This window comes from Hyalella azteca, unplaced genomic scaffold (assembly GCF_000764305.2).
Source record: "Hyalella azteca isolate HAZT.00-mixed unplaced genomic scaffold, Hazt_2.0.2 contig7399, whole genome shotgun sequence".
In the NCBI taxonomy this organism is placed as follows: domain Eukaryota; kingdom Metazoa; phylum Arthropoda; class Malacostraca; order Amphipoda; family Hyalellidae; genus Hyalella; species Hyalella azteca.
Window position 1 is genome coordinate 4,518 of NW_025937525.1, and position 9,051 is coordinate 13,568.

At 39.3% G+C, this 9,051-nt stretch overlaps 1 long non-coding RNA gene across 1 annotated transcript; it reads left to right on the forward strand.

Annotated features, from left to right (window-relative positions):
• Positions 1–901: 901 nt before the first annotated feature.
• Positions 902–7,485, forward strand: LOC108664763. The gene is made up of 3 exons (XR_001930385.1): positions 902–951; positions 4,424–4,521; positions 7,458–7,485. It is a non-coding gene; the product is annotated as an uncharacterized LOC108664763 (long non-coding RNA).
• Positions 7,486–9,051: the final 1,566 nt, after the last annotated feature.

Below are 9,051 nucleotides of genomic sequence, written 5' to 3' on the forward strand. Positions count from 1 at the left end.
TCGTTATATGTAGATGAATGGTTAATGAAAACCTGCATTTACTCATCGTTCGTCTACATCGTTCAACGCACACCTCAATGTACTCCGAGCTAATTCTGACGGCTCCAAACTGACTCTAAAATGTAACCATATTATGTTTGAATTGGCGATAGCACAGAACGTTTTCGCCCGATCTTAGCAATATAGCGAACTTCAAATGCGGGCTTGTAATGTTTTTGCTGTTGTTTTTGTACATCTTCTGTGATGGCTGAGATGTTTTTTTTTCAAGTTAGTTATGCAACTATCGTGCGTTATTCTAGTAGTTATTTTTAGTTATTCCTCTCGTTTGCGCTTCAACGCCTCTCGATATATGTATTTATTGTCCGGCAACCTATATTGCTATTTTGATTAAAATATATATAAACTTTCAGCTAGCATGTGGGCGTTTAATATTAATCATTGCGGATTGCAGGCTTTCGGGCGAAAAATTTACGTGTTATAGCATATGTTCGCGGGGCTCTAGTAACAATATTGGTTGTTATAAAAAAGTATTTATCTTTCTAATTACAAATTCCATTGATTTATATCATTGAAATTTCAACTGCACATCCAATATTTGAACGTACAACCATTGTAATAGGTTTTTCCCGCATGATGCAAACATTCTTGCGATGAATTCAATTTAATACTATCTAGATATGTGAATCGTCTCACTTGGGATCTGAATAAATCTAAGACTAAAACAAAGTTTGCATCAGAATTGTTTGATAAGCGAATGAAAACCAATTTTGTTGAATGTTCATCTTTCAATGCTCTAGAAGTTAAGCGCTATTTTATAATTTCAAAACCATTGCAGGCAATGGGAAGTTCGCCACAGGCAATACCTTGCTGACCCAGACGGTCCCTATAGCGTGATGGCCTGCCTGAACTTGTGCCGCGGCTTCACGCTCTGCGTCGGCTTCAGCTACAATGGTGACGTACAATGAAAAACTGAATAATAAGCAATCAATTTCTTTCAAATTATGTGAGTACTTTTAACCTTGAATTCAATCACCGGCTTCTCAATAACTTTTAATTTGTTGACAATAATAGGTCATTTTTAAAATAATAAAAACGCAATCATCACAGTTGCCAAACGCTTCAAGGCGCTGACAAAAGATCGTCCTCAAAAAAATCAGCCGCAATAAGCATAGAAAAAATTTAATTTTCCAGGCATAAGCGTTCACGTTATGCAATTTAGGTAGCAAATCTGCGCAGATGTTTGATGTTTCGTTAGGTTACGCAGAAATCTCATTAAATTGAGAGAATTGTGGGCAAGTGAGAGTCAATTGTGAACTTCCAGCACAATATTGTACCACACTAGAGTGTCGAAGTGTATTGTAGTGTGGGCTTGCTATACCATCTTGTTGAGCAATTGCTCTTAGTATTGCTTTTAGAATTGCAAAATTTGAATTTAACTATCATGCTAAAAGCCATTGTGTTCCAATACCCGAGTTAAGAAAAATATTACTTTCTGAAAATCATTTAGTAAATACGTCAAAATAAGAAAAATAATTCTCGTACCCTCAGTAAAGTGTATATAGTTGTAATAAAGTGCTGTGCAAATTTCCCACCACTGAACGCAAAAATTAAGCACGACCAGCTCTGACATGGGGTTTAAATTTGTGGCAGTCGTCACATAAGCTGCTGATCCCGACTTTCGTAGTGGTTCCTTGCTTGTACGTTTTTGACTGCAACGCCAGAGTGAGTTGTTGGGTGAGATTTGAATACTTAGTGAACTACCGTGATTTTTGTGTACAAATTGAGTTGTGATGTGTAGGTATTTATATTTGTTTTCTGTTTTAGGATCGTGCGTTTATTGTCAAAACCTCTGTCCTCTAGCTCTATCTGCGCATTCGATTTTGCTATAGCTCTTGTGTGCGATTTGTTTATTCATTTAGTACTTATTTTTCGCATCCGTCTGTAAGATCGTTACTTTTGATTTATTTTGCCTTTGCTGTTTATCTATAAATACATTCAATTAAGCTTATCTTTTGAGTTATCAATCCGTCCAACCCAAGCTTTGCTTATGTAAGCCAATAGGGAAGCATCTTACAATTTCCGGTCATTGGTGGGCGTGACAATTAATACCATCCGAACATTCAAGGTGACGAGATTGGCAATAGGGGAATTTAAGGCTAATTCGCCACAATAGTAAATAAAGTTTTAATTATCACTATTATAATTATCAAAACCACTGACATTATCTCTTAGCCCGAAATATAAGACGTGTAGTTTGATATTCTAGACGTCATTGAGAGAAGAGCGAAAATAGTTACTTCTTTTGCACTTTGAAAAATATTTAATTTAAATTCATCTTCAATTGGCAAAATTGAATATGAAAATCACGCTCCGAAGATCGGCTCAGCTCGTTATTGATGTGAACTTGTACAATACTAGAATAATATATTTAATCATAGAATTTACGATGTCGTTAATCTGAAACCATGCAAATTGTATTAGTGATTTAATTCCATTTATTCAAACGTTTTTCTTAGCTTAGCTTCGCGTTTGTTTGTTTGTTGTTAAAATTGACAACGAAAATTAGCCCACTTCTGATTGCTCTAGAGATCTGAAATTCGGCATGCAGGCTATTTTCGCCTAACAATTTCAGATACAATCATAAAAACTTGCAATTAGAGACCTAATTAGCTTAATCGAGTAAAGTATATATATATAGTATATATATATAGTATGACGTGCGGGCGCTGACGTTATAGACGAGCAGGCGCTGACGCTGCGTTTCATCGATACGTACGTCAAGTCATGCTTTTTAGTCCGTGCAGCAACAGACTAAAAAGGAGAAAATAAAACACTTAAAAATACTTTTAAAAAAAACACGTTTTCTTGTAGACTAAAAAGTAGAAAATAAATTTTGGCTCGCCCCAAAAAACGTGTGTCGGGCAGATTTATGATTAAAGCGAAAAGCACACAACACACGAATTTTGGAAATTTGATGTTGAACGTACAGCCCGACCCCCGTTTTTTGGGGCGAGCCAAAATTTATTTTCTACTTTTTAGTCTACAAGAAAAACGTGTTTTTTTAAAGTATTTTTAAGTGTTTTATTTACATTTATACTTAGTTTTATATCATACATATATGATGCACACGGAAGAATTGTAATCCTGACGTAATTAAATTTCTTACAACGACTGCCTAGTTACGAAAATTTTTCTCATTACTAATGAGGAAAGATTTACTTAAAATAAAATCACGTAAACAACTTTTTACGCACAGCATTCCAAAAAAGTTTTTGTTTTTGGAAATTCCATGTGGTAAATTACTGTCGTTGTTTCAATCTAATTCTTATCTTTCCATAATCATAATTGGCATAGCGATCTGGCGCTTCTGTTGTATAGACTGGCGTATAATCGCACTCAAGCCTCGCTCATGTGAAATGACTGAAACTATTTAAGTTATGATGCACATTTTGATCATGTGTGGGTCATCATGCTCCACTTCATCCCGGCAAAAATGCGCATCAGTGCTGCGAGCAGAAGGCGTGTTAGTTTGGTCAAAAGACCCATTCAATTTTGTGCGTGTAGAAATATCCAGGCCAATAGACGTATGATTAAACATGACAAGCCTCGCCTTCTCCGCGTGCGTGGGGACATTTGGCTTCACAATTGAATATTTCATCGACATTAAGATTACTTTCGTTACTCTTTGGAGACATGGATTGAACCTAAAGAAACTTGAGCATTTGAGTGATAAGTGCACGAATAATACGAGGGCTTGACGAGACCTCAATCAAGTGGCGTAAAATACACGTGGAGTTAGAATAGACTCTTTCTATATACCTTTCCGGGATTGCTCTGAACAGCAGGTAATAAAAGTGCAATTGTTATTTCATTAGATACTTTGCAGGCATAATGATAATTAGCGTTTCATTGGTCTTTCGGAGACGCTAATGGCAAAAATACGACTGGACAAATTTCAAAAAAGGAGTTGTTTTAATTTTCTTTGCTATTTCTTTATCGGGGTGATAGAGAAAACGCCTCTAACAATAAAAGCGTTTAACTGTTCAGTTGGTCAGTGAAACGATGCTGTAGCCATTCGAATGATTTGTGTTGAAAAATAGTGAAGACTCAAGTAATCCAAAATTGTTTCAGATCAATCGCAAGTTGTCTGAAATAAGTAAAGGACATTAATTTAATAAATAACATGTCACAGATTAAAATAACGTTCAAATGAAGCATTATTACAGAGATGTACAATGTAACAATTTGTTCGAGGTGAGAAGGGTAGAGCTTTATCCTGTTTAAACCTCTGGAAGTTACGACGGCTCTTCCGCATTATTGGCAATCTGAGACATGACTAACGCATGACAAAATCAGGGTTTAAGCAAGGCTTTATCACGGCTACCGTATGACCTAAACATGGCTAAAGACCAAATGTTTGCAGGAGTTTCGTGCGAGCTCAGAGACACCGCGTCCATCCTCTCCGCGTCGACAGGTTGGGTCACATACCTCATCACTCAACAGCCTGACCTCCCACTCCAGGTGAGAATGAACGCACTATTTCTTTAATAACTTTATCACGTAGATAAGGCGATATGTTATTGATCAGTTAAAACTGTTTTACGGATTCACCATCGTACCTAAAACCCGGCTGGCTATATTGGTTCTAGAACTACCTGTTTGACCTTATCTATATATTAACAATATTCACAGCACGGCACAACAAATCGGAAGAAATTAAATAAATTCAGTTCTGTTTTTAGCAGGGTTTGCTTTGGGTTAATCTATGAAAACGAAATAAAATTTTATGAAATTATGAAAATCGTACGGGTCGCCAACATCGTTCAACGAAGAGCTATTCGGGTTACACTGATCTGTGCCCTCGCTCAGTGGATGACGCCAGAGTCACGACACGTGGTTGTGAGAAGATAAGCGAAGTACATCAATTACTTAGACCACGGAAACAAGAGCACATTTTGTTAGTGCACATAAGCCTATGACTGCAATCTAAAATAAATCAAATCCCTTAAGAGGAGCGTCTGGGTCCCAGAAAAATTTTTATTTACAGTTTTGAGGATGTTGGGGCATTTTTTGTAAATTTTTTCAGAAATTTTCCGATTTCACCCCCCGTCACCCCTCCTTTTGACAAAATAAAGTCCGAACTGTGACGAAATCAGAAAAACGCCGAAGGCCATTATGTAGATTTCTTCTTTGCAAATCGAATGGTATATGTCTCATTGCTGTAGCTTCAAAACTGTAGGATGAGATAGGTTTGCCGTGAGAAAGGTATAAGGTTTTCAGTAGAGGCGATAAACCGCCCACTGGCGGTGCGCTCGCTATGTAAAGGCATGTAACGTAGCTTAGGTACCGAAAGTAAGTAGTTATCTCACTTCAAAGTCAGTCAGCGGTGCATAGAACGACTGCATGAACACCTTCCCACATGATGTCTGCGTGGTAACTGAGCTGCAGGTACAGTGACAGCACACTAAATAGTGCCCGGCCGGAATTATCCCCCATGACTTTTGTGAAGGGACGGGATCTGTCGTGAACGCATATCGGGATCTGTCGTGAACGCATAAATCAACGTACAGAGATGGTTTTAGTACTGTTAGATACGTCAGAATGTAAGCTTTAAGATGAGCCTAGAAACCGGAGAAGCCCAATTTTTCGGTTTTGCACCCAGACGTTCCCCTTAATCGATTTAGTCATTAAAAGAACTGATACAAAACTTCAGTAAATTATAAATGGATTCAAATTTCGTTTGGGGGTCTACATTTTGTCTTCTCTTCCGAAACGGGCTCCCCATTTTTCTGAAAGTTATTATTAGTAGAGCGGGAAGGAGAACATAGACATTAATGAATCAAGAAGGTGTTATGTGTTCTTTCAAACGGATTATTACATTTATTTTGAGCCGATTTGAATTACACTTTCAAGAATTTATATGCACATGTCATGATCTAATGAAACTCCTAATTTTGACCACTGAAATATAAAAATAAGAACATAGTCCAGTTCTTGCTTGATATGCTAATTGTAAGGGTATTGATATCCCGCTAGTACGGGCTTCATATGAACAAGCAAATCCATCCTCAAATTACAAGCACAGATAATATTGGCGCGGAGGCAATAGGTTCTCTGTCTTCATATTCTTGATCGCGCTGACTTGAACGATAGCTGACAAGCCGTGTTAAGGCCGTCTTTCCTTTTGAGACTTCAACGATTTGATGATAGTTATCCTTTGTACAATTTCTTCATTCTGTGGATGTTGCTGCTTTCAAGATTGATTTTCATCTGTAATCAAGTTTTCAAATTAAGAAGCACCGACATCCGTAGTTTTCCTTTGTTGAGATAAGTCCAAGCCTAGTAGTGAAAGTCAAACGGACCTACGGTCCAGCCCCAGCTCTGCTGAGCACTTACACCGATATCATACCGAAATTCATTGCGTTTGACCGTTTTTTCTGCGAATTAGTTATTGGACATCACACAATTCTCTATCTGTTTTCAGGATTGTTACTGAAACAATTCTCACAGTAGCAATCCTTGACAGTAGCAATCCTGACAGTAGCAATCCTTAACCAGTATGGATTAGCAATCCTTGACGAGTGAGGGGGTGAGAGAGGGGACGAGAGAGGGGACGAGAGGGGGGGGGGGTGAGTGACATGTGCAGACACATGTGAAGGAAGAATATTTCCACTTGAATACCTATGTAAATTTGATGGATGATATCGATGTTACAATTGAATTGATGTCACTTATTTGCTTAAATCGCAAGTTTATTAAGAATTTAAAAGCCAAGAATAGTCCACAAAAATTCAATATTTATAGAAAACGTTTCGGAGACCAGCTCCATCGTCAGTTCGTAGAATCTAGAATCACAAAACAGAAGTCACAAATTAATACAGCGAAAGCACAAAACGAAATTAAAACCTAAATTTACAAGTAATAGACGGAACACAAAAAAACTATCTATTCACAATTTTAAGGGGATAGGAGCTAACAGCTGAATTCAAACTGGGCCTAAGTTTAAAGATGTACAATGATTCTAAAATGCGCAAATCGGAAGTCCCGGAGGTGGAAGCTAACACCCTAAAGGCACTGTTAGAAAGTCACTGTCATCTGCGTACGTCGGGATGACGTCACGCAATCTTTATTCTAGGGTCTCTGAGCATAAGGGCAGGAGTTGTAGAACCGGACAGTGGCTATCGTGCCCCCCTCAATCGGCTGTGCGCGCTCATGCCGAGCAGTGTGATGTCCCTATTTTTGACAGTGACTTTAGGGTGTTAGCTTCCACCTCCGGGACTTCCGATTTGCGATGTTACAATAATTAGAAAACTTTTATTTAGACAAAAGTAAAACGAAAGACATGCGGCATTTTGCTGAAATAATACATTAAATCTCATCAGTGATTATCACCGACAAAACTATGCCAACGGGTTATTTTGAATATCATGTATTACCTATATATTGTTCTTCATCAGGATCCCTGTGCCAGTAGCCCGTGTCCTGCCACCAAAGCTTGCGTACGCTACACGATCCCAGCCAAGGTGCCGTACCATCCTGAGTGGGCCCTCAACTTCTCCCTGCCTGGTTACATCTGCTCCAGTGCTCCACTCTTGCTTGCTCAGCGTGATCAAGGCAAACGTGAGTTTGTTCACTTGCCGTATTGTAAGTGAAATAAGTATTACTATTCACTTTCTAACTTTTTATGAGGGAATTTATTATCTCCTTAACTCATTTAACGTAAGGACGACTGCGGATATAACAATAGAATACTTTCTGTTAAATTTAGAAACTGCACTATGTTATTATATCGACAGCACAAAATTGAGTCCGTGGGACGATCTTTCAGTTATCCAAATAATTTGTGCAGCATATCCACACAAAGTTTATTGCGTGCAGTATCGCGACTACCTGGAAATTAAAAAAAAGTCGTGCCCGAGGCTTGTATTGTCAGGTGACTGGCCTCCAAAATACAAATGACGATATCTAAATTCTCGGTATGATTTTCTTTGTGACAATAAAATATCCTCCACGTCTATTGGAAAATACGAGCTGTTAGGTTTGTTTACTTCCACAGCATTGTCCATGTTTAAATAAAACGGTTAAATGAAAGAGAATAACAAAAATGTTAAAATATACAATGACTAAGCATTTCACATGATTCAATGTGCCCATATTACAACTCAAGATCTAGACGTGTTGGAGAAAACTTATTCGTTATATAAAATATGTGTGAACCACTGTATTAGAGAAGCTTTAATAACCTTTGAAGTAAATGCTCTATCTGAGCGGAGGGATAGTGGCTGTGCGGTGCGATTATGAAAAGTGAGGGAAAAAACGAGCGGTGGCACATAGTGGCCGGAAAAGAGAAACGGAAATACCAGTAGAAGACGAAAATGGGTGTATAGCGCATAACTGGAGGAATTGTAGATGCATGGTATTAGGTTGGTGTTTGGGAGGGGTAGTATGGAAACTAATCGGGGCTTTGATTGATGTCTGCAGTGGAGTGAGGGGTGGGTTGTGCTTCACTATTTACATTATTTTTACATCTTCAAGTTCCCACCGAGAAATAAATGTCTATATATACATATATGCACGGAGCATCACGCTTTTATTTAATTCAACTGTTTAATATTTTTGCGTGCTATTTTGACGAGGATGATGATGGAAATCGTGAGTCGGAAGCTTGGTGGGGTCCTTGCTCGATCGGTGGTTCGCCTCCTGTGGCGCAAGGGGGACTCGCCCGGGGCCGGCAGCTGTTGGCCCCTGGAGCGGCAAAGGATCCACCAGGGGGCGGGGGGCAATGTGGGATCAAGCGGCAAGCGGAGATGCCCAACACCCCCCCGTTCACAACAGAGGAAGAAGGGAGTAGCCGCCCCGGACCCCTCTATAAAAACTTTCGAGGCGAGGGCCTCTCGGGGGCCCGCATCGGTGCCTGCCGGACGGTGGCGAGCCGTTTTGGACAGGCTGGCAGCGGCCCTTAGGGTGATTGGACTCCGGTCCATTCACCCGCACCCTGGGCCGAGGAACTGAGTGCTGTCGGTCGCCAATATGGCGAGGCACCAGAGGGCG